Source organism: Oreochromis aureus, linkage group 19 (genome assembly GCF_013358895.1).
Source record: "Oreochromis aureus strain Israel breed Guangdong linkage group 19, ZZ_aureus, whole genome shotgun sequence".
Classification (NCBI taxonomy): Eukaryota; Metazoa; Chordata; class Actinopteri; order Cichliformes; family Cichlidae; genus Oreochromis; species Oreochromis aureus.
In genome coordinates, this window is record NC_052960.1 from 20,986,168 (window position 1) to 21,012,791 (window position 26,624).

The 26,624-nt window shown below is 43.2% G+C and overlaps 1 long non-coding RNA gene across 1 annotated transcript; it reads right to left on the bottom strand.

Annotated features, from left to right (window-relative positions):
* Window positions 1-24,575: 24,575 nt before the first annotated feature.
* LOC120434804 lies at window positions 24,576-26,081 on the bottom strand. Its single transcript, XR_005609366.1, has 3 exons — window positions 25,655-26,081; window positions 24,911-25,237; window positions 24,576-24,796 (listed from the first exon to the last, which is right to left on the bottom strand). It is a non-coding gene; the product is annotated as an uncharacterized LOC120434804 (long non-coding RNA).
* Between the last annotated feature and the right edge of the window lie 543 nt (window positions 26,082-26,624).

Genomic DNA, 26,624 nt, shown 5'->3' on the forward strand with positions numbered 1-26,624 from the left:
GACGTCGGGCTAGCGACGCCCTCACTTGAATTTTTGATTTTCAGTTTAAGGCAATTAAATTCAATCCAAAAATCCAACCCAACAATCAAGTGATCCCCTATGAGCAACGGTGGACAGGAAAAACTCCCTTTTAACAGGAAGAAACCTGTGACAGAACCAGACTCAGGAAGGGGCAGTCTTCTGTCATGACTGGTTGGGAGGTGAGGGCAAAATAAAACTGAACATAAAGGAGAGCACAGTATAGTTATGAGAGATTGCGGACCGTGGCTGGAAAACATTATTACTATTTTCAAAAGGCACCCGGTCCACATCCACAACTACAGTAGGGCTGGAATGGATAATAAGGACAGAGGACGGACACTCACTTCAGCAGAAAATATTTGCGACGGCCCAGCAAGCTGCAGGAACAACAACGGCTGCTGTGACAAGACCTAGACCTACTTTAAGTGCGAGTTTGACACCAGCACACCACCAACCACTAGTCTGAGCCTCGTCAGTCTCTTCCCTTTGTTCATTTACCTCCCTTTCAACATTGGGAGAACGATTAGCTAAAAACCTTCTGTGCCGCGCCATGAAAGCCTCGTGACAATCACCTTCTATTATCTCCCATAACTCCATCGTTTCTTGAAACTGCTGCCAGCGCTCAAGGCGTACGGTAAAACTAGTCTCAAGATCATGTATAGTTTCCCTGAGAGTCATGTTCTCTTCCTCTAATTGACGCAACTTACTTTTAACCTTGGCCTGCTCCACAGTGAGAAGCGCTATCTGTCGCATAAAATGTGATTCCTCTGTATTATCTCTGTCCATAGGTGAATTATTTAATGTTTCCTCTGACATGTCTTTAACAGTATAAAAGCACAGTGTCAAAAGAAAGAAACTTTGTATGAATTGTATGAATGTAAAAGTATTATCTTTGTCAAAGATAACTCGCTTTGCAAAAGCAACTGCTGTTTCTGAAAACGCACCAAACTGTGTTATAGCACCTCTATTTATGGACTCGTGTGGCAGAGATGGTGACGTCGACTGCCACGTCACAGTCTCTCCTTTGAGAAGATCAAAGCATCAAAGAAGCGCTCCGTATTTTTCCGCGCATGCTCAGATCATGCGTATTGAAATGAACGGGATATTTATTTATTCGTTTTAAATACCACTCAAAGGACGAGGAGAGTTCAAAATAGGGCTGTTCGATATAACATATCGGATGACGATATGAAAAAGTCTATCGTTTCATATTACGGCAATATTTTTTCATGGTTTTTATGGTCACTGTAGTATTAATTTCTTAAAGTTCTCTCTTTTCGCTTGTATTTAATATAACCACACTACAGACGGACAAGCGACTGCTTTTATGCGTTGTCGTTAGCAACAACAACGGTAAAACCATACGCTGGGGCAAGAGGGGGAGATTACCCACAAACTGAATATTTATAATATTTTTACTACAGTAGCTGAAGAATCCGCTGCAAAAAGGCACAAGATAAATGACAGGTTTTACGTCTCACCCCTGCTTTGCCTCCGTGCACTGTTTGTGCGCAGGCTCACACAGCACTCGGCAGAGAACTCCCCCCGAAACATCCATGCAACGCATCTTGCTACCACCTTCAAGTTATTGTTTGTGTTAGCAGAGACTGGTCTTCCAGCAGAATCTGCATGAATATTGAAGATACTTATTATCTAGACGGAGGAATAATCACACGTGGGGCATCGGCTTTCACCGGAACATTCACACCAAAGGGTGCCATTGTTTTATTAACTAGCGCCTACTCCGTGCACAAACAGGAAGCATCCTTACAAAATAAAAGCATAACAAATGACAGTGAGATACCTAATAACTAGCTCAACACCCCCACTTGCATTCACGTGTCAGCTTTACATACATTCCAAAAGAAACAGTTTTTCTCTACTACTTGTTTACACTCCAAACATATATTTCTCAAACTTCAACAACTTCCCCTTTGTTGCTGGCTTTGTCATAACATCGGCCACCATCAGACCTGTCGAACAATATTCCAATGTCAAATTTCCAGCATTAACCGTTGATCTTACAAAATGATACTTGATATCGATATGCTTACACCTCTGTCTGTTAACAGGATTCTTTGCCAATGCGATAGTCCCTTGATTGTCCTCAAAAATCTTTGGTGGTCCCTTTTGATGCTCATACATGCTTTGCAACAGTTGTGTCAAGTACAAACATTCTTGTGTTGTTGCTGCCAAAGCTATGTACTCTGCTTCACAAGTTGACAAGGCAACAGTTGGCTGCTTCTTTGTTCGCCATGACACCAAAGTACCTTCTTCATTCAGGCTTATGCAGTAACCTGTAGTACTCCTCCTGTCAGTCACATCTGCAGCCCAGTCTGAGTCACTGTGGCCTTGCACTCTCAAATCTTTGTCACTTTTCCTGTAACACAATGTCTTGTCTTTTGATTGTTTCAAATACCTTAGAACATGTTTCACAGTAGTCCAATGTTCCACAGTTGGCTCTTTGAAGTGCTGTGACAGCTTACTCACAACAAAACTCAAATCTGGTCGTGTGCAAGAGGTCAAGTAAATAAGGCTACCTACTGCCTCTCTGTACATTCTGACATTGTTCATTTTCTCAGCATCATCATTGTAGTTCAACTTTTGTTCACAAGGAGTTGATCTTGGTTTACAGTCTTGCATTTGAAATCTTTCCAGTATGTTTTCTACATATCTCTCTTGTGACATTTTTACACAATCTTTGGTTTGCTCAAAATCAATACCAAGAAAATGTTTGAGTTTCCCCATATCTTTCATTTTGAACCTTGCAGTTAGCATTCCCTTCACAGTTTCCAAAACACTTTCATCACTGGCTGCAATAATAATATCATCAACCCATATGATCATGATCACTTTGTCTTTTCTTGTTTTCCTTGTGTAAACACAATGATCTACAGGACTCTGCATGAAACCATTCTCTATCAAATAGTCATGTAATGTCCTGTTCCAGTTTCGGCCTGACTGTTTAAGCCCATAAAGTGACTTTTCCAGCTTATAGACCAGTTTCTCATTCGTTTTCCCTTTTACTTCATAGCCTTCCGGCTGCTCAACGTAAATTTCAAAGTCTATTGGTGCATGCAAGTATGCAGTTTTTACATCCATCTGATGCAAAATCAGGTTTTCTTGCATCGCACACTGCATCAATACTCTTATGCTTGTCAGGTTAGCAGTCGGAGAAAGTTTTTGTTTTTGTCGTAGCCTACAAAAATCCCTTTTGTACACCTAGAACCCAGCTTACCCTTGTCTTGCTTGTAAGCATAACACTCACACCCAAACTTTCGCATTCTGGATAGATTAGGCTTTCGCCCAGTCAGCAAAAAGTAAGGTGTCTGTCCTGTCCTGTTGTTAAAGCACCTGTTTCTCACAATAGCCGCTGTTTGAACTGCATACGTCCATAGTTCCTTTGGTACGGCACTCTCAATAAGCATGCACCTTCCCATATCAAAAAGTGTTCTCCAGCCACGTTCTGCTGTACCATTCTGGTGAGGGGAATATGGGGCTGAAGTTTCATGTCTTATTCCGTGTTTGTTTAACAATGCCTGGTAACTCTTTGCCATGAACTCTGTGCCGTTGTCTGACCTGATACACTTTACCTTCCCGTGGGGCTGTATCGCCCAAAAGATTTCAGTTGCTTGCATTGTTTCACTTTTGTTTTGAGAAAATATACAAATACTGCACCGGAAAAGTCATCGGTAAACAATAATGCATATCTGTGTCCATCTCGTGACTCTGGATCTATCGGCCCTGCTAGATCCGTATGTACCAGCTCGAGAGGTTTCTCGGCTCTTCTGTCAGGGTTTCTATTCCTAGTCTGGACAAATTTTCCCTGAATACACACCTCACAGTTCAAACTTTGGTTGTCTGTTTTCCCCTTGATTTTCATACCTTCAACCACATTTTGTAACTTCAGAATGTCACTATGATTGCAATGTCCCAAAATTTCGTGCCATGTCTGCACATCAAAACAATTATTACACTTATCATCATACTCACTTACAGTTTCAAGGTAATAAAGTCTGTTGTGCTCATGGATGTAGAACTTTGTACCGTCTCTGTGTTGAAGGACGTTCCTTCCTTTCTTAAAGATGATAGTAGCTCCATTCGCGGTGGCCGCTCTCACAGAGAAAATATTCTGTGGAAATGAGGGAATGTATAGAGCGTCTTTCAGTGTTGCTTTACACTGTCTCCCTCTGCTGTCAATCAAGCAAACCTCTGCATCTCCTCTGCCTTCAGCCACTCCTTTACACCTGGTGCCATCAGCTAATTCCACACAGTGTGTTCCCGGCTGGAAGTCATCATTAAATTTCTTGAACGCTGTTTTATCATTCAGGATGTGTGAAGTTGCACCAGTATCCACCATCAGGCCTTTGGTCCTGATGTCCTGTCGCTGTTGAGGTTCTGCGTAGTCATCGCTCATCCGAAAGACATAGGTGTCGTCGCTCTCTGCATTGCCGCCCTCCTCCGAGGCTGTGCGCGCTTCATCATTCCGTTGTCGTTTCCTGCAAGTCGACTCTCGATGGGTGTTGCTTCTACAGTGACCGCACCACTGTTTGTAGCGGCATGCTCTGGCCTTGTGTCCCCGCCGGCCACACTTAAAACAGACTGTGTCTGACATGTCTCTCTTGTGGTCACTAGCAGCTGCTGCGGGTCTCGCGCTAGGTTGCACTCTCGCCTTCATGATGTTATCCTCTTGTTCCACTAACTGCATTTTCTCAGTGTCCTCATAACTGCGGAGTTTTGTTTTAAATTCCGCAAACTTGATTTCTGATTCACTTTGCGTTATGTGGACAGAAAAAGGTTTAAAAGCTTCTGGTAAACCTTTTAACACCATCGCTACAAGCAGACCATCACTAAGTGTCTCTCCAGCATTTCTCAGGGCTGTAATAAATGTCTCTGTGCGTATGATGTACTCCGTGACGCTCTCACTGCTTGCCTTCTTCAGAGAAGTCAGTTCAGTATAAAGGCTGATAATTCTTGGTTTGCCTTTTCCTGCATAATAGTCTCTTAAAATTTTCAGTGCCTCGCGTCCATCATCGGCAGCTTCTCTCATCACAAGCGATAAACTCTTATCATCCAGGAACTGTATTAACTCTGCATAGGCCTGGGCATTCTTATCTTCATCATCCTCATCTTCGTCATCACTTTTCAATATTGTCTCTTTTAGACCTTGTAATCTAAGATGTCCCAAAAATTTTGTCTCCCACAGTTCATAATTCTTCTCATCTCCGGCAAAAACCAACCTTGCCCATCGGCCACTAGGTTCACCAGCACGCTTACTCATGGTGCTAACTTAGCATGCTAGTCCTCACCGAACACGCTGTACTTTGCGACTTTTCTGGTGGTAAACTTTCTCCTAGCGTAGCTTCAATATGTTACTGGGCCCATAACCTGTTAGCAGAGACGGGTCTTCCAGCAGAATCTGCATGAATATTGAAGATACTTATTATCTAGACGGAGAAATAATCACACGTGGGGCATCGGCTTTCACCGGAACATTCACACCAAAGGGTGCCATTGTTTTATTAACTCGCGCCTACTCCGTGCACAAACAGGAAGCATCCTTACAAAATAAAAGCATAACAAATGACAGTGAGGGCATACCTAATAACTAGCTCAACAGTTTGTTTTTTAATATGATGGACTGAACACAGGAGGTGTCTGACTAAGCAAAGATTAATCTGATCCCATTTATACCTGTCTCTACTGTTTCAACATTTCACTGAAGTTTGCTCAACTGTAACTGTCAGGATATATATTTATTCCAGCTCTCATAGGGCAAAGGAATGACTCAGACTTGTCAAATGTTCTTTGATTAGATACACAATATGAAGTTCACAATTTTCTTACAAATAAAACTATAATGACAAACATGAACAGCTGTGCTTATTTCTGAGACATGATTTTTTTGAATGTGTTCATATTTAGACAGTGTACATTTTTATGCTGAAACTGTGATGGTGAACCTGAGGTGATGGTCAACAGAAGGCAAATATATATAAATATAAAACAATATTGAAGTAATGTCTTTACCCTCTGCAGCGTGTGGACGCTGTGCACACAATCACCTTATTCACTGTAGTAAACATGCACCGCTAGCTCACGTGACTGACTGTCTCCATGGTTACATCATATGTTATTAGCTATGTAAACAGCTTCAAAGATACCGCCATAGCTCTCTGCAGCTGTAACACTTTCACGCTTTGCAAATCATTTCACGTTTTTGATAGTTATGAAGAAAGAATATGTTTTTAAGGTCATGCTAGGCTGTTGCTATGGTGGTTGCTGTGGACTAGGGTGGACCGCGCGTCCGATTCTTGTTATTAGCTGTCCGCTGTAGGAAGGCTGCGTTCCGTTTAGAAGTAGCGCCAGTCTGCCGTAACTCGAACTCAAACCCCGGTTTGTTGATGCAGCTTTACTAAAACCTTTAAAGTATCTGATATAGGTTAGAAAAATGAAGCAACCAGAGATTTAATGATGAAGACTCTGGGTTCTGTAGTTCACGTTTTACAGTCCCGAATGACTCACCGCACATCCATATAATTTATTGAAGAGAGGTTTAGAATGCACTTTACATTTAGACTGTTGCTGTTTAATTTTTTACATTGTGACCTTGTTATGTCATCATAAGGTTCACCTGCTAGGGGTTTGATGGATCAGCTGGACAATACAGTCAAAGACAGACTTCATTCATCTTATGCAAGAATCCTAGTTGTGTTGTTTTCACTCATATTTATTAACCAAATATTGAAAACAACTGTGACAGACTGGATACCTGGTCAGGGTGTACATTAGCTTTCACTCAAGCATCCCAGGACAGAGCCCTGCCCCACCATGAGCCTGGGTGGATATGTGCTTATAATATGAAATGACTGATACTGAATATGAATATTTCATGAAAATCAAATTATAATATGAATTCCTAGGTGTTTGATATATCCAGCAAGAGTAAGATTGATTACATATGTCTGAATAACCCTAACCCTAGCTCAACAGACCACAATGCCGTGGACTGACACTAGGAGGGATATTAGGCCCCTTATGTCAAACTGAGTGATTTATGGCCCCCAATAAAACTTTATGACCTTAGGAAGTAATACAGTAATAAAGGAAGTAATAAAAATATGATATTCATAAAAAATATGATATTCATAAAAAGTATGATTTTCATAAAAATTATGATATTTATCCAAAATATGCTAGTTCATAGCTCATTGCTTTTTCTTCCCCCCCAAAAACAACTAATTGATTATTTAGAAAGGTTTTTTTATATCAAATAGCATTATTTTATTTTATTTTATTTATTTATTTTATTTTATTTATTTATTTTTATTTATTTATATTTATTTTATTTTATTAAGCCATTAAAAAATGTTTTTACTTTTTTATGCTTAAAAAACGCCATCTGCTGGTGGGTCAGCGCATGAGCACGCACCACGCGTGCCCGCGCCTGTGTGTCTATGCGCGCTTGTGCGCGCGCCTGTGTCCGGGACCGTGACTGTGTTTCTGGGTCCGTGTTTGTGTGTCAAAATGTGTTAAAACAGAGTAAAATGCTTAGTTAAACTTGTGCTTTTGTAACGTTCAGTATGGCCAGACATACAGGGTGCATGCCTTGAGGGAAAACTTTATTTCATTTTATTTGCATTTGTTTAATCCGAACAAAGAAATTTAAAATCAAACTCAGAGTCGCAAAAAACTCTCGCGATCATAAACGCACCGCGGCTCCCAACTTCCTGAAAAAAACCCTTTCCCCCAAATACGCGCAACAAAAACCCCTAGAATAACTTTTAGGGCACTGTGGTGGACCACTAGAGGGCTCCACTCACACCCAGTGTTGAGGAAGTGTGTTCCTCTGTTTTGTGGCACGATATGAGCAGTTAATGGAGAGACGAATAAAGAAGGAGTGAGAACTGAGAGCTCTGTGTCGTTGATGCTTACCTCCACATTGGTGACCCCTGACTCGAGCATGCAACGGGCCGCAGATGACGCAGACTCCGCTATGGAGGCATCAGCGGCCGCCGGTCCTCCGCCTCCTGTTGCAGCTACGTTCGCTGTGGCGCTGAAACTGCCGGACTTTTGGCTCCATGACCCCCGTCATGGTTCGTACACGGAGGCTCAGTTCGCCCTTCGCGCATCTCGGCTGACGACACGGTATCACCATGTGGTGGCCTCGCTCGACCCGCTGGCCACCCGTCGCGCGATGACGCTCCTCCAGGACCCACCCGCCCAAGGGAAATACGCCGCCCTTAAAGAGCTGCTTCTTCGGCGCTATGCCCTCTCCGACGCTGAACGAGCCGACAAGCTCCTCAACCTGTCAGGCCTGGGTGGCGGTACCGCGCTCGAGCTCATGGAGAACATGCTATCGTTGCTCGGGCCGGATGACGGGGGATTCCTCTTCGTCCACCTCTTCCTCCGCCAGCTACCGGCCACCGTGAGAGCTGTCCTCGCAAACTCCCCGCTTCTGCCCGCGAAGGATTATCGCTCCCTGGCTGAAGAAGCGGACCGCATTCTCCTGGCTAGCCGCACTTTCAACGTTCACGCCCTGGCTACGGACTCGCCGGCGGCGCCTTCCACGCCTCCACCTGCCTCCCCCGGAGCATCCGCCCCCTTGCTGACGGCAGGGATTGCTACACGCCGGCACCGCGGAAAGAACATCTGTTCCTACCATCAGCGTTTTGGCGACAGAGCGCGTCGCTGCCTGCCGCCTTGCGCTTTCACGGCCCAGGGAAACGGACCCGCCAGCGCGCCGTAGCAGCCGCGACCGCTGGCAATACAGAAAGGCTGCTCTTCATAGAGGACTCGCGCTCCGGGAGACGTTTTCTCGTGGACTCCGGCTCCCAAAAGAGCCTCCTTCCCCCTACCGCTGCCGACGGACTAGCAGCGAACTGTGGACCGCAGCTCATGGCAGCTAATGGCTCTCCCATCAAAACGTTTGGGGAAAGGTTGGTGACTGTTTGTTTTCATGGCCGGGATTTCCAGTGGAACTTTGTTGTTGCCGCTAGCTCTGTACCTATTTTAGGTGCTGATTTTCTGTGCGCTCATGGACTGCTTGTCGATGTTGCTAACAGATGTTTAATTGATGCTCTCTCGTTTTCTTCGCTACCCTGTTTTACTCGGGCCGCCGAACCCCTGATTCGGGCTAATGTAGTGACCTCCGGGAATGCTTTTCAACGTTTGCTTTCAGAGTTTCCATCGCTGTCTGTCCCTGATTTCTCTGGCACGGTAACGAAGCATGGGGTTGAGCATTATATTCCCACGGTCGGGCCCCCGGTGTTCACGCGCGCGCGCCGCCTCGACCCCGCGAAACTGTCCGTCGCTCGGGAAGAGTTTGCAGCCTTGGCATTGTACAGCGTTCGAACAGTGCATGGGCCTCTCCGCTTCACATGGTGCCCAAATCGGACGGTCGGTGGCGGCCATGCGGAGATTTCCGCCGTTTAAATAATGCCACGGAGAATGACCGTTACCCCATCCCCCACATTCAGGATTTTTCTGCCAATCTCGCCGGAACGTCGATTTTTTTCTAAAATTGACTTGGTGCGGGGGTATCACCAAGTTCCCGTGCGTGCCGAAGACGTTCCTAAGACCGCTGTCATTACCCCCTTCGGCTTGTTCGAGTTTTTGCGCATGCCGTTCGGCCTGAAAGGTGCCGCCCAGACCTTTCAGCGGCTGATGGACTCGGTTTTGCGTGGGCTGCCGTTCGTTTTTGTTTATCTGGACGATATATTGGTGGCCAGCTGCTCAGCGAGCCAGCACGAGTCCCATCTGCGCCAGGTTTTCCAGCGTTTGGCAGCGCACGGCCTGATCATCAACCCTTCCAAGTGCCAGTTTGGGTTGCCTGTTCTGGATTTCCTCGGGCACCGCATTTCCGCTGAAGGCGTGGTTCCGTTGCCCGACAGAGTCCAGGCCGTTTCAGCTTTTCCGCGCCCCATGTCGGTTAAAGCGTTGCAGGAGTTCTTGGGGATGATAAATTTTTACAACCGCTTTCTCCCCAGAGCTGCCCACCTGCTACAGCCACTCTATGCTGCCTTAAAAGGTAAAACAGCCAAAGATCCGGTTGACTGGCTGCGGAACGCATCCATGCGTTTTCCGCAGCCAAGTCTGCGCTGGCTGACGCCGCCCTGCTGGCACACCCGCTTCCGTCGGCGGAGATCGCGTTGACTACCGGCGCCGTCCGGCGTGGCAGTGGGTGGGGTGTTGGAACAGCGGGTTTCAGGTCTCTGGCAACCGCTCGCCTTTTTCAGTCGTACGCTCCGGGATGCCGAACGCAAGTACAGTGTTTTTGACAGGGAGTTGCTGGCCCTGCACCTCGCCACACGACATTTTCGTTTTCCTCGAGGGTCGCAACTTTACCGCGTCGTTGACCACAAACCTTTGACGTTTGCGATGTCCAAGGTCTCTGACCCATGGAGCGCACGCCAGCAGCGCCAGTTGGCGGCCATTTCAGAGTTTACCACAGACATTAAGCACGTGGCTGGTAAGTCCAATCACGTCGCTGACTGTCTGTCACGTGTGTTGGTTTCTCCGGTGTATGTCGGCATCAACTACGCTGCCATGGCCGCCGAGCAACGTGCTGACCCGGACATCCTGGCCCTTCAGTCAGCGAAAACGGGCCTCGTGCTGGAGGACACCCCGGTGTGGGACGGCAGTCCGCACCTTCTTTGCGACGTTTCCACCGGCCGCCCCCGCCCGGTGGTTCCCCTTTCGTGGCGTTGTCGTGTTTTTGACTCGGTGCATGCCCTCTCTCATCCCGGCGTCCGGGCCTCGGTCAAGCTGGTCAGCGCCAGGTTCGTTTGGCCGGGCCTTCGCAAGACGGTGAAAGAATGGGCGGGTTTTGTATCCCATGCCAACGCCGAAAATCCACCGGCACACACAGGCACCCTCGAACCTTTCCGTATCCCCGGTAGGCGTTTCGATCACGTTCATGTGGACCTGGTTGGTCCCTTGCCGCAGTCACAGGGTTTCACGCACCTTTTGACTGTGGTGGACCGCACGACCAGGTGGCGGGGCGGTACCCTGGCGTCCCACGACAGCGGCGACGGTGGCCAGAGCATTTTTGTCGGCGTGGGTTTCACGTTTGGTCCCCTGCTGACATTACCTCGGACAGGGGCCCCCAGTTTGTTTCTGAGCTTTGGTCTGCCATGGCTGACGGCCTGGGGGTCAAGGTCCACCGCACCACAGCATACCACCCGCAAGCTAACGGGATGTGCGAACGGTTTCACCGGTCTCTTAAGGCTGCGCTCCGGGCTTCCTTAACAGGTGACGACTGAGTCGACCGTCTTCCGTGGGTTTTGCTGGGATTGCGTAGCGCGGTTAAAGAAGACCTCGGGGTTTCCCCGGCTGAACTGGTCCTCGGCCAGCCCCTCCGGGTCCCCGGGGAATTCTTGCCTGAGAGCCCTCCCCCATGTTATGATACCTCTTTGTTGCCTTTTCGCCCCCCACGAGACTCATTTCCTGTTCCTGGTCCTGTGCACCACTGCCTGCCTGACACTTTAGTTCCGAGTTCGTTGGACTCTGCTCGTTTCGTTTTCGTCAGGCACGATGCCCATAGGACTCCGCTGCGTCCCCCATATGACGGGCCATACAGGGTTCTTAAACCAGGCAACAAACATTTCATTTTGGACTTTGGCGGTCGGCAGGAGGTTGTCTCTGTTGACAGACTTAAGCCTGCACATGTTATGCATGAGGATCAGGTGGTCCCGGCCCAGGCCCCTCGCCGCGGCCGCCCACCTGCCACCGGGCTGATGGATTCTGTTTTTTCCCCCAGGAGCAACCCACAATCAACGGAGCCCGAGTCTTCTGCAGCTTTTTCTGACCGCCAGTGCCAGCCTCGCTTCCGGGCTGGGTTGCCCTCTGTCAGTTCCCCACCCCCCCGGTTCAGCCGTTCCGGCCGTTTGCTTAAGCTCCGGGTCCTGGACTAGTTCTGCTGGGTGTTCGGGGGGGGCATGTGTGGTGGACCACTAGAGGGCTCCACTCACACCCAGTGTTGAGGAAGTGTGTTCCTCTGTTTTGTGGCGCGATATGAGCAGTTAATGGAGAGACGAATAAAGAAGGAGTGAGAACTGAGAGCTCTGTGTCGTTGTTGCTTACCTCCACAGCACCCTCTATCCCCAACCCTTGGGTGCGATAACAGGGGAAATCCTGAAAAAAATCCTTAGTCTTTTTTCTCCAAAACCAGCCCTCTCACTAGCTCCGTCTAAAATTCAGCGCAAAGTCTAAGTTCTCCCTTCGCTCTTAATCGCGCCGATCCGCAGCCGCTGCCAGAGCAGCATCTTTTTCCTTCTTGTTCGCTCCCCGGCTCATCCCCGAATGCTGCTTACCTAGTTTGAAAATTTGCGCCGGAGACCAACTCCGCCTAACTTCGCCCCGCTGCCAATCACATAACAAAGGGGCGGCTCCCCTCGCACCCCGGTTAGCCAATCGGCTACAGGTCCGATGGAGGAGAGATTCCGTCTCAACACCGGTGGGTTTTGGGGATATGCTTTCAGCCTTAGAGAAATCTATTTCTATCAGCTAAAAGTGGGTGAAGGTTTTGGCCCGCTAACACCGCGGATCGCCTTTACTTCGTCTGATTGGGGTGTTTTGAGCCTCATCGCTACGCCCGAAGTGCAGAAGAGCCTGCGGGACGAGCTCGCAACAACCGAGAACCAGGGATCAACAACAACTCGCTTCGCTTTCCCTATGTGCATATCACTCGGTAAGTGTTAATCTTCCTCTCTAACTACATTTTTGCATTTTCCTTTTTACCATTCTGTCAATCCTTTCATTTAAAAAAATATCACAATGGTTTGTAACACGTACAATACACCATCCGTCCATCCATTCGCTTCCGCTTATCCTTTTTTTCAGGCTTGCGCGGTGCGCTGGAGCCTATCCCACGTACAATACACTTTAAAAATATATATAAGCTCGACTTTAACTCCCGTAAAAGTTTATACATTACATGTCTACATCACCTATCATGGCCTCATCAGGTATCTCATATCATCTTGTTATTGTTATGTTATGCTCCTTTGATATTTTGCTAGTTTGCGTGTTTTAAAACTCTTTTTGTTTTTCTTTATATTTTTAGACTCTGATTTAAGCCAGATGTGTTAACCTGATCCCTGCGAAACACCAGCCCTGCGTGGATTTTGACCACGAGTGACCGGATGTTGTTTCCGGCCTGAGGTTGCCTGAAATGCCGTGAGGCTCGTTTGAAAGATTGCGCCCGAGACCAACTCCGCCTCCAAGGCGTGCCTACCTTTAGCTGCCACCAGTGAGATATCAGGGCCGGGCTCCACATATCCAATCAGGAGCACGAGCAAGACAGCTTTTGCAGACTCTCCAGAAATATACAAGTCTTTACCAACTGCTCTGCAACCCAGTGTTTCTGGTCCCCTCACCAACATCGCTTTTTGAGATATTTTTTATGAACCACCAAAAAGAGACATTTTACCCCCCAGTACAGAAGACTGGATCTGAGGCCAGCAGCGGGGACAAATGATTGTAATGAAGCGATGGACATTTTATGGCTGGTCTTAGATAATCGTGAGTTATTGTGTGTTTTTTTAAAACTTTTATTCTTATGCTTTTAAAGTATGTCAGATTATCATAAGACACTTATTTGTATGTTATAATGTTTTTCTTACACTATGTGTAATTTTTATAAACACCTTGTTCATTGTATCAATGTGTAATTATGTATCTTTGATAAATAAATAAAATATTTAATCTTGTATTTGTGTACTTTCTGGTGATTCAATAAAAAATTAGTCACATATTGCTCTGATAAACACAGATGTCTGAAAGAAATGTTTGATGGAACAAAGGAAACAAGTGTCTTGCTGCTAAACCTTTAAGTCACCATGGTTTAAATGAGAAAATGCCACTAGGAAACTAGCAGCCCTAAGTCTTTATGTAAAGCATGAAAAACTCCATATCAGTGATATCTACAAAGGTGTACTCATTTCTTTGTTATGGTACTTTACTGTTCCAATGAAACACAAAGAAAATCTCATTTTAAAGTACATTTTTCGGCCATCCTGAGTTCCTGACCTATTTTCAGGGACAAGAATGTTGATGTTAGACTGTGTTTTAAATCAGGTTTTGATCTTAAACTAATTATCACAGCACTGATTTTACTGATTACAGTTGTAATCTCAATTAGAATCCCAAACTGGCTTTTCTCCAGTCAGTGTTATGGTGAAATTTAACTTGTTCTTTTGTGTAATTGCACATGGCCCATCACAGGACCCCTTAGTAAGCTGTACAGCATAAGATTTCAATTCACTTTTGTCAGAAAACTTCACAGCACAGTTTCTCCAAATGTGTGCTTCTTTTTCAGCCAGCATGCTTTTAGAGCATCTACATTAGCTCATGTAGTAAAAGTACAATCAGTATGTGTACTTTAACATTTGAGATTCCGAGTGACTCTTGCTTAGATCATGTGAACTATTTCATCAACCTTTTTTTTGTATAATGCATCAAACCTGTTCAAATCAGTTTATTTTCCATTTATTTCAACTAATTTAAAGACAAGGAACTCCTTTTCAGCTTCTGTGATGCATTTACTTCTCACACCTTAATCTAGATGTTAGTGTTCTCAAAGTTAACATGTCTTATGTTAACCCAGCCTCAGTCTATGCCCTATAGACTCTCACAAGGACACAGCATTGATCTAGATATTCACAAATTTCATCAGGACATCTCTAACATCTAAAGTTTTTGTTGCTTTTACGTTTTACATAAAAAAAACTTGCAATTTTTATGGTCAAATTATGAGATTTTCCAAAGGTGTGTGTGTGTGTGTGTGTGTGTGTGTGTGTGTGTGTGTGTGTGTGTGTGTGTGTGTGTGTGTGTGTGTGTGTGTGTGTGTGGAGTAAAATGACCTTCTTCTTATGATGTTGTCACCATGAATCATTCAGGATTAACAACACAAATTGTTTCGATAGCAGAAACAGTCTGTCTTATAGTTCTCAGACGTTAACTGAAAGCCATGCTAGGCTCAGTGAGAGACTCTGCTCACCCTCTGCCCCAGCGATGGCAGTCCCTCACCAAGCTTGGTTTCTGTTCTTTGTCTTGATTAAAGAATGTTAGCTACCGCTCATCGCTTGTCTGCAGGCTTTATTAAATGGAAAACTTCCACAACAACCTCTAAACAATGGTTTATGGATTTTTATCACCTGCAACACCATGTAACACTTGGATGTTAGACTCTTTTACCAGTCAGTGTTGTTAGCCCCCCAACCCCTAGGCTCCAGGTGTCTGAGCTCTAACCCTGGCTGCCAAATGTGCCTCTGAGGCCTTTGTGCCTTTTACCACCACACTAAGTTTATAGTCCTATCTACTAATATTATTTAATTTTATTTTATTATAGCACACGGTGCAGTTAGGTTACTACTTTGACTTTCTCACTTTGAGCACATTTCTGACCCGATACTTTATCAAACGTTTTACTCAAGTGTTTTTGACACTAGCAGCTGTACTTCTACTTAAGTAAAAAAAATTGCCTGCACTTTTGCCACGTCAGTTGCAAAACAAATAACGAGATTGATTCTTTCAATGCTTTTCCAAGAAAGTTTTATTTGATGCAACGGGTTTCCAAAAAGTTTTATTTCAAGTAAACAAACCAATACATTTGATTCAAGTAAAACAAATAATTACATTCATTCTTGTAAAGAGTTTCCAAAAAGGTTTTGACTGGCAACAACGCTCACCTGCTAAATCCAACAGAACACCACTGGGACATTATGTTTCACTCCATCTGACTGTGCAGGAGCTCAGTGTTGGGTATGGTAAATGAATCATATTCAGTGCTTTTAGACTCTTCCTGGTTGTTGATGTTTGTTTCTAAAGATGTTGTTGATGAGACTTTGTAGAAAGCAGCTTCACCTCTGATCACACACACACTCAACTCCACTCACTCACCTGGAGGATCAACACTCAGGCTAATGATGCTGATGGGGTTATTGCTCTGGGGATTTAGCAGGTGAGCTAAATAATGTGTAACATGTGAAGGATAAGCGGAAGCGAATGGATGGACGGATGGTGTATTGTACGTGTTACAAACCATTGTGATATTTTTTTAAATGAAAGGATTGACAGAATGGTAAAAGGAAAATGCAAAAATGTAGTTAGAGAGGAAGATTAACACTTACCGAAGTGATATGCACATAGGGAAAGCGGCGAGTTGTTGTTGATCCCTGGTTCTCGGTTGTTGCGAGCTCTCGTCCATGCAGGCTCTTCTGCACTTCGGGCGTGGCGATGAGGCTCAAAACACCCCAATCAGACGAAGTAAAGGCGATCCGCGGTGTTAGCGGGCCAAAACCTTCACCCGCTTTTAGCTGGTAGAAATAGATTTCTCTAAGGCTGAAAGCATATCCCCAAAACCCACCGGTGTTGAGACGGAATCTCTCCTCCATCGGACCTGCAGCCGATTGGCTAACCGGGGTGCGAGGGGAGCCGCCCCTTTGTTATGTGATTGGCAGCGGGGCAAAGTTAGGCGGAGTTGGTCTCCGGCGCAAATTTTCAAACTAGGTAAGCAGCATTCGGGGCAGTGTTGCCAACTTAGCGACTTTGTCGCTATATTTAGCGAGTTTTCAGACCCCCTAGCGACTTTTTTTCTTAAAAAAGTCGCTAAAACGACGGAAAGCGCCAGATCGCTTTTACTCTCAACAAGCAGCGGGTGCTGTAACACAGTCAGTTCTTCTTTTACTCTTTTACTTTTATGCTGTTTTGTGGATCACAAGGTTTAAAACTACTTATAAACACACACACACACAAAGTAACTCCACCAGAGTGCCTATTTCGGATCACTTTTGCCGGTCCAAGCCCGGGTAAAGGAGCAGGGTTGGAATTGTGACATTAAAAAAAACAATAATTGCTAAAAGAAATTTAATTTGTAGTTCTAAATAAACTCTAAATTCATTTAGGACGTTTTTTACTCACTTTATGTCTCTTCCACGATGTTATTTCTCTCTCCAACAACCTTACAATTATATTAGCATGACCAATTATGCAAATTAGGTGATGACGTCATTTAGCGACTTTTAGGACAACCAATAGCGATTTTCCTTACTGAGGAGTTGGCAACACTGATTCGGGGATGAGCCAGGGAGCGAACAAGAAGGAAAAAGATGCTGCTCTGGCAGCGGCTGCGGATCGGCGCGATTAAGAGCGAAGGGAGAACTTAGACTTTGCGCTGAATTTTAGACGGAGCTAGTGAGAGGGCTGGTTTTGGAGAAAAAAGACTAAGGATTTTTTTCAGGATTTCCCCTGTTATCGCACCCAAGGGTTGGGGATAGAGGGTGCCCTAAAAGTTATTCTAGGGGTTTTTGTTGCGCGTATTTGGGGGAAAGGGTTTTTTTCAGGAAGTTTTTTTTTTGCTGGAAGCCGCTGGGAGCCGCGGTGCGTTTATGATCGCGAGAGTTTTTTGCGACTCTGAGTTTGATTTTAAATTTCTTTGTTCGGATTAAACAAATGCAAATAAAATGAAATAAAGTTTTCCCTCAAGGCATGCACCCTGTATGTCTGGCCATACTGAACGTTACAAAAGCACAAGTTTAACTAAGCATTTTACTCTGTTTTAACACATTTTGACACACAAACATGGACCCAGAAACACAGGCACGGTCCCGGACACAGGCGCCTGCACGGGCGCGCATAGACACACAGGCGCGGGCGCGCGCGGTGCGCGCTCATGCGCTGACCCACCAGCAGATGGCGTTTTTTAAGCATAAAAAAGTAAAAACATTTTTTAATGGCTTAAAAATAAAAGAATGCTATTTGATATAAAAAAAAACCTTTCTAAATAATCAGTTCGTTTTTTGGGGGGGGAAGAAAAAGTGATGAGCTATGAACTAGCATATTTTGGATGAATATCATAATTTTTATGAAAATCATACTTTTTATGAATATCATATTTTTTATGAATATCATATTTTTTATGAATATCATATTTTTATTACTTCCTTTATTACTTTATTACTTCCTGGGGGTCATAAAGTTTTATTGGCATAAATCACTCAGTTTGACATAAGGGGCCTAATATCCCTCCTGACACTATTACACGCTGTGAACATAAGTAGCTTTGATCACAGTTTATGTTGTAAAAGAGAAGGAATATTGAAAAAAAGATCAACATTGTGATATTATTTCTTCCAAACTGACCAGAAACATGCTTGTCAGACTCTCACAGCAAAGGATCAGACTCACTGTGCATGTCGGCTCAGGCCAATGATGTTTGTTAGATTGTCAGTTGTTTAGTGCTTCTGTACAGTTAGGGTCACCATCTCTATTTCAGTATAATTAATATGCAGAAAACACTAAAAGTTGATTGTCTTCCAATATTCTAACATAATTAGAAAACTTTGACTTTGTAAGTACATATTGTTACAGTCTCCAAAAGTTGAATCTGTTCGTCTGGACGTAGCGTTTTGTGGGAGAAACGTTTCGTCACTCATCCAAATGACTTCTTCAGTCTCAGCTGACTGCAGGTTTCCCCAAACCTTATAAACAGTACATTTGCATAATGACTGAAACCAGCCCACTGAGGGAACAATGGGCTGTGAGGTCAGTTCCTTAATCATAATTATGCAAATTCCATGACCATTGATCAACAATCACTGACCAAAACCCACTGATCAAAGAACACTGATCAATGGCCATGAGTACCATTCACAGAGAGTTGGGGAATGGCTGCAATCACAGCATTGTAAGATGGCGAAAGATGTACCCTTAGGCCCCTCCTCGATTCAGAGATGGTCTTTCCTTTTCACGTAAATGGCCTCCTTGACTCCGGCGCTCAAACCAGCGTTCTTCCCTGTCCAGGATGTGTACATCCTCATCGTTGAAAGAGTGTCCACTGGCCTGTAGGTGTAAATAAACTGCAGAGTCTTGGCCTGATGAGGTTGCTCTTCTGTGTTGTGCCATCCGCTTTGCTAGAGGTTGTTTGGTTTCCCCGATGTATAAATCCTGGCAATCCTCCTGGCACTTAACAGCGTACACTATGTTACTCTGTTTGTGTCGGGGGACCCGATCCTTGGGGTGGACCAGTTTTTGGCGCAGCGTATTTTGGGGTTTAAAAGCCACAGAGACCCGGGTTTTAGAAAAAATGTGTCTCAACTGTTCCGATACTCCTGACACATATGGGATCACTACAGGTTTTCGCCTGGGCAGCGGTTGTCCTTCTCTCCTGGATCGGCTGGAGCTTTCTTTAGGTGCCTTAGATATTGTTACAGTCCTAATGCCAATATGATTCTTCATAACTCCAGCTTTGAAATACTTTAAGATTGACCTGATGAAAGATAATTTACAGTGGCACTCTGTCAGGATAATTCTGACTACAAGATCACTGTATTAATCTGAATCCTTCTGAAATGTGCCGTGAATGAATGCTGATGCAACTCACTGTGGGAAAGCTGTTAATAAAATTAATCTGTGACACATGCAACACATTCACAGAGGAAGAGGACACAAAGGGAGGACACGCAGAGGCTGTGTTAAAGTCAGAAATCCAAATCTTTAGTCAAAATCAGGCAGCGGTTACAAACAGGAAGACAAGCAGTCCATCAAACAGTCTACAGGGTCAAACATACAGAGAATTCAAACAGCAGTAAAAAATAACTGGACACTGAAAAACGTAAAGCAATGTGTGACGCAATAAAAGGAAGCAGTGCAGTATATTCACTGAATTTTCATCAATTACAAAAGAGAAAAACGACGATTTCTAAGGTTTGTTTTCTAAATGCAGTTAGAGTGTGGCTGGTAAAGATGGAAACATACAGAATGTAAACTGTGTGAGTTTGGTGAACTTTGTTAGTAACAAATGAGGTAAAAAACCCCAAAACAAAACAGATAAAACAGAAAGAGGCTCTCAGTATTCATTAATAATTAGAAAGCATCTAAACACTGGTCGTGGATTTTTACGGTCTTAGTTCCGCTCGCTGTCATCATTATAATCATCATGATCAATGGCGAGGTCCTGAGGTGGGCGGGGCTGTCTCTGGTGATGTCACCATGAAGGAACAGCATCTGGCACATGTTGATGAAACATCCCAGTACACTGGTTTAGTTTCCTCTCCAGCTGTTTGACACTTGACACTTCAACATTCAGGGGAAGAGAGACTGTTTGAGATATAATATGTCACATAGGACCCTTCTGAATGACATCCACCAAGTTTGAAGCAGAAATAGTATTTCAGTGACAAGTTATAGTCCACAATCACTTTTTGGCAGGTCGAAAATGTCATATTATGGGTATTAATGTTCCTTTAAAAGTTATTCAGCAGCCCTTAGAGACTGTTTGAGATATAATGTGTCACATATAACCCTTTTGGATGATACCCAACAAGTTTGAAGCAAAAATATTGTTTCAGGACCTGGCAAACATTAACAAAATATTTAACAAGATTTAACAATATCCAGAATACATTTAAGCTAGAATCACTGCCTCGTGGTTCTTTGCATCAGCCAAATTGTTAAGCTGTGGTTTCTATTTTTGTCTGTCGAATGATGTATATAGTCAGTTATGGCCAAATACCAAATGGCATTTATGTCATCAATGAAGTCGAGACAACATTTATCCTAGATTAACACTGTAGGACCTCTACCTTGCAATATGAAGCGATTGAGATGAGAGTTGCTGACAGTTAAGCGGTGCTAAATGAAAATAAAATTAAATAAAAATTAAAATAAAATAAATATAACTGAACGGATCTAAAGGTGTTCCCGTAATTTGGGTTTATTAGAATAAAACAGATCGATGATCACAGCCCGCTCAGCACAAGGCTGACAGGACTTTTTTCCCCACATAATGAATGAATGAATAAAACAGAATAAAACATAAAATCAAAAAAGACAGATTACTATGCCAAACTTCCAGATAGACTGCATTTACTGGATTTGTTTTGTCTGCTCTTGCCTTTTAAAGACAATGAGTACAATTAGAAGTGCTTGTTCTGATGCAAACTTTTCATCAGCAGCAAAGGCATAAGGATCACTTAAATCAGCGGTCCCCAACCCCCGGACCTCGGACTGGTACTGGTCCGTGAGTAGTTTGGTACCGGGCCGCGAGAGTTGAGGCTCAGGTGTGAAATGTATGGTTTTCAGGGTTTTTATCAGTTTTCAGCGTTATTTTGTTATCGTTTTTATCGTTAACTTGGTTTTCCTGGGTCTTTTCAAGTGTGTTATGAATAAATCTTCTTTTTTTCGGTACCGGCACTAGTTTTATTTTGTTGTATTTATCCGTGACACCTTATTGCCGGTCCGTGAAAATATTGTCGGGCATAAACCGGTCCGTGAGGCAAAAAAGGTTGGGGACCGCTGACTTAAATGGATCACTTAAACTCCGATTGATGGTGCACATATTTTTGTCTGCTATGCTAAAGATGCTCTCAGCTGTTTAACTTTAGGGATGGGAGAAAAGTTTGACATATTTCACGACCATTAAATATTAGCGAGGCCTCTGAGAATGAGGTCAAGCAAAAATCCCTGCTTGTGCTCATGGACCCTAAATTTCAACAAATAAGACAATAATACGACAAACTGCTGAGTGACACAAGAGTCTAGGGGAAGGGCAAGCATGAAGTGCTGTTTTGTAGCAGTGTATACACCTGAGACTGTCACCTGTCTGTCTGTCCTGCACTCTCTCTCTGTTTCTTTCTCTCTGATTGTGGAATAAAAGTATGAACATGTATTTATAAGTTACACTTGTGTTTGAATCCTGCAGCTTATCACACATTTGATTTCCATGTGTGACAACTGCAAGTGTCCAGAGTGAGGACAGACTGAGGGACCCACTGCTGCACATCATCTGTGAGGCTTTGCACCCCTGATGATCCACCAGGACAAACTCAGCAGTTTGTGAGGAAGAGGAGGAGGAAGAGCCAGCAGCAGCTGACAGATGGAGAGAATAGACAGACTGTTCCCTGTTTGTGAAGGACTGCTAGAAAAGTTTAAAATAACTAATTGTCTGTCCTGAATCAGTCTTATTAGGTAATGTTCAAATCATTTTATCATTCCAGTGTTTTCAGTGTGGGAGAAAGTACTCAGGGCCTTCAAGTTACACACTATGAAAGACAGCAACAAGTTTAATATTCAGAAACCTAAAGTATGTATCAGCAGCAGAATGGAGCTAAAAATAAATGTTTGTTTCAGTTCTATGAAGCTTTGAGTATTTTGGATTAGTAGTGCTGCTGTGTTTGTTGCATCATATTGCTGTAATTGTTTATATGCTTTATATAGTCTGAGGTAAGTTGATCTATAGTGTTACATCATATTCTATAAGGATGTTATGTGTTTGTATACTTTCTGCCCAGTTTGACCCATTTAGCAGAAGTCAGCCTGTTTAAGGCTCTGATATCTATTCTGTGTGACTTAAAGCAGTTATGACATGGTCTGATTTTCTCACCCAATAAAGGAATATTTAATATATCAGTCTACTCTTCATTCTATCAGAAACAGGTTTCACAGCTCGTACATTTTCCTTTTTACACATGTATGTAAGTATTGAGCCAAATGTAATAATGCCAACATATTAAACAAACAATATTTGTCTCTTATGTATAATACATCTATACACTGTCAAAGATACTTGTCTTTGAGTGAAGATTTAAGGTGATAGGAAATATACATAACTGCAACTTGAATCTTTGACCCAGAGTTCAAGCTCACTGCTGTTATTCATATATGTATATATATATTTATATATGTATATACATATGTGTGTGTGTGTTTATATTGTTGAGGTTTAAATTTATAATCTGAATGCGTATTTGCTGGTCATATTGCTTTATAGAAGAAAGGTCTAACTCTGTGCCAAAAAGTCCTGACAGGAAACGATATGCTTTTGCAAAAGCATGGTAGCTGCATACTTTTGCAGAGCATAGGACCAGAAAGTGAAACCAACTAGGCTGTTTGATCGAAACTTAAAGTGTGTGTGACGTCAAGATGGAGGATATAAATATGACTAGGCTTCCTCTTTGTGTTTTAGACCTGGGGTTTTGTGTGTGTGTTCAGGTCTCCATATCCGGATATGTAAAATAAAGATCATTTTTAAAGTTAAAAGACCACTTTGAGCCCTGTGTCTTTCTTGGCCCTAAGAATCCAAAAGAACCGGAATTTAATAATAATAATATTTATATATATATAAATACATATACACACACACACATATATATATGTATACACATATATATCATAATAGTCTGACAATACATATAATATTGGCCATATTATATTAACATTACCGCAGTGAGATGATTTTAGTCTCATGAACAACATTAGCTAATTGTTATTTACTAACTAATCTTGAAATGACTGTTCAGTACAGAAATGAAGCCCAACAGTCATGTTTTACAGTCCTGTGGTCTCAGCCTCAGATACTCAACTAATCAAAGTGATGTCATGACAAAAATGAATGACCAACAAAACATTTTTTCTCCTTCATTTATGTCACACAATGCTGTATGAAACGTTTCTCGCGGTTAGTATCATGGTTGCTATCACTTGATTGTTGGGGTTGAATTTTTGGATTGAATTTAATTGCCTTAAACTGAAATTCAAAAATTCAAGTGAGGGGTTGACCAGGGCTCTCCAGTAGCCCGGGCTACCAAAATCTATCTCAGCCCAGCCCGTCGGCCTGTCGGGATGGGCTGAGATACATTTTGGTAGGTTCTGATAGTAGAGAGCACAAAATTTGTTAGCTGGATTGTTTTTTTTATTTTATTTGTAGTTTTTGTGGTGCTCCATACTTCAAAAACTACAAATATAAACAATGCCAATCAAAATAAAGAAAAATTATATTAAAAAAATCCACTACTGCTCTGTGTGTTTACTTCAATGAAGACTTGTATTTATTGTGATAGAAAAATATAAATTGTCCAAAATATTTGAGAGTTTTTAAATTAGCACTGCATGAGTTTAACTGTGGCACAGATGGCTGTCAATCCTGGTGAGTGAGAGTTCAACCTCCAAACTGAACCCAGTGTGTTACTCACAGAATCACAGATTTACTCACATTTACTGATTGTTCTGTAGGGTCTTTACAATTTTCAGCCCCTTCAGGTGACTGTTGTCTTCTGACTCCATCTTTAGGGTTTAGTTAGATTAAATATTTAACCAGTTAATTTAAGAATGAAAGACACATTTATCACAAAGGCACTCTTATAATGTAGATTAAATGTGTGTTGACATAACATCTAGATGTATGATTAGAAAGAGAGAAATGTTGTAATGACATGAACAAAGTGCAGTAATCCAAGATGGCATCAGAGTTTTAACACCTTTGATACTCATGTTTTTATAATTATGTGAGTGTAAAAGCTCAAAGATAATGACATAGATGCATCTGTTTCTGTTATGATCACAATAATCACAACATAAAATGATTATTGTGACATTTTTTCTGTGCTGTATTAAGGTTACCAGAGTCAGCTGGGGATTCATGAACATCATCAGTGATGTTTCTCCACAGCGGGCTCATCAGTACCTGGTGACAGAAGGTCGATCCAGCTCTGACTTGAGGCTGTTCAAGAATCAGCTCCACTTGATCTGGTTCCACCTCTACCACAGGCAGAGAAACACAGGGTGAGATCTCCTCCTGCCAGTCATCACGCTATAACTGTGCCCAGGTATTAAATTCATCCATGTGATTCAGCAACACTGTAAAATAATCTTCATTTCTTTGGTAAGAAGTGTGTGTTTCTGTTCTTAAATTGATCATCACCAGCCTGGACTCTTTGTTGGCCAGACAAAATCAGGAACGGAAATCATTGGTTTTCACAACTGGGTCCAGTTCTACCTGCAAAGGATATGAGGCCAGGGAGCATGATTTGGTAAGTATAACATTTCACCAGACAGAAGAGTTTCATTTCCTTTGATTTCAGTATTCTCAGCCGGTCGGCCTCATGTGTACCTGATGACAAGTTGGTCCACTTCATACATGCACAGTAGCGCAGGCGCAGTTGTTTATACAGGATTAACCTGAGCGACCTGTTCCTGTACCGTTTTTTTAACAACTGTAATAGATTACAGGAAGTCTCTGGCTGTGTTGCTGAATCTGCCGATGCAAGATCAGACATGGATGGATGAGGTGCTGCAACTGAGACCTGCCGTTTGTCTTTTCTGGTCGGCAAGTGGAGAATCACACAGGCTGGTCTGCAAAGAGAGCTTTAGGATGCTTCCTCCCACTGTCCACTGCATCGTCCATCAACAGGGTTTGCAGGAATGGCTCAACCCATGGCTGCCACACCACTAAGATGTTTTCAGAAATATGCAAGCAGGAGATGGTGGATGCTATATTACTACTAGTACAATACTTTTAACTCTGTAGCAGACAACAGTTTGATAAAATGCTATGAAAAAAAAGAAACCAAAAGATTAGATTCTATAAGTTTCAAAGAGATTTAATTTATATATTTTATATAATAAAGTAAATGTAGGAATGACCGGCAATAATTCAGTCACTGAAATTATCCTTGAAATTAGCTAAGTAATTCCTAAAAGTGTGTAGATTAAAGAAAATTATTTTACCTGGATAGGATTGTCTCTGATGAGCCTGAGGTACAAAGCACGCCGGCGATGACGATAAAGTTTTCAAACACTGTTTGAATAATCAAAGAGACATTTATAAAGCACAGTCTACAACAGACATACTTACTGTGTGAAAGGGAGCAGAGAAACACGCTGTATTGTTGCAATTCTCTTTTGCATAAGCCACACCAGAAACGCTCTGTGCAGATAGCAAAGTCACTGCAAAACTTGTAAGCCCTAGTTTGGCTCCCTACAAAGATGCTCCAGTTTTTCTTGCGTCCAACAAAATTAGTTCTAATATGTTTTATTTTTAATGTTACTCTGGGCTGTGTTGAACAAAGTGAGTTAGCACAATTTAAATTCCAAAAAATGATTAGTCTCTTAAATGACTGGCATCTGACATAGCTAGACCGTCACCGGGGACTCTGTGAGTGGTAAGAGGTTTAAAAGCAAACCATCTATACTGTCAACAAACAACTCTTCATCTGCATTTTTTCAGAACAAATTGTTTTCAATCTTGTGCACCTAAGTACACCAATACACTCGCCTCTGCAGCCGTGACACTTACCCTTCAGCAAGTAATGTTCCATCCCACCATTTCCAAGTCCCTTCCTCATGGACGTCTCTGTCCGATCCAGAAGCCTTTTGGGGGATGAGGCGTATCTTGATGATTTAGTCTTCTGCTTATCCAATCTAGAAACTCAGGGTCTCTGTGAGGCATCCAAGGTCTCACTTGGTGAGGAAGGTGAGACTCCCAGACCAGGTCACGAGTTTGTCTCGGGGCAGCTTGATGATTTATCAAGTAATTAACTGTTGAGTTCTAACAAAAAAAGAAACAAAACCAAAGATACATTTTCAGAAATCTGCATGAACACCGCTGCACAGAAATACTAACAAACCTCTTCATCTTGGCTGTCTATGATTATAAGATCTCCTCCCTGCAGCTGACAGAAATCTCTGGATTCCTTCCATGTTTTGAATTCATTTGATTTCAAGGGGAAGTAGTAGCATACAGGGTTCATTAAAATCCATCCTGCAGGACAGTGTTTGCAGCCATCGCCTGTTTCCAAAAGAAAATGCCACCATTATAGAAAATT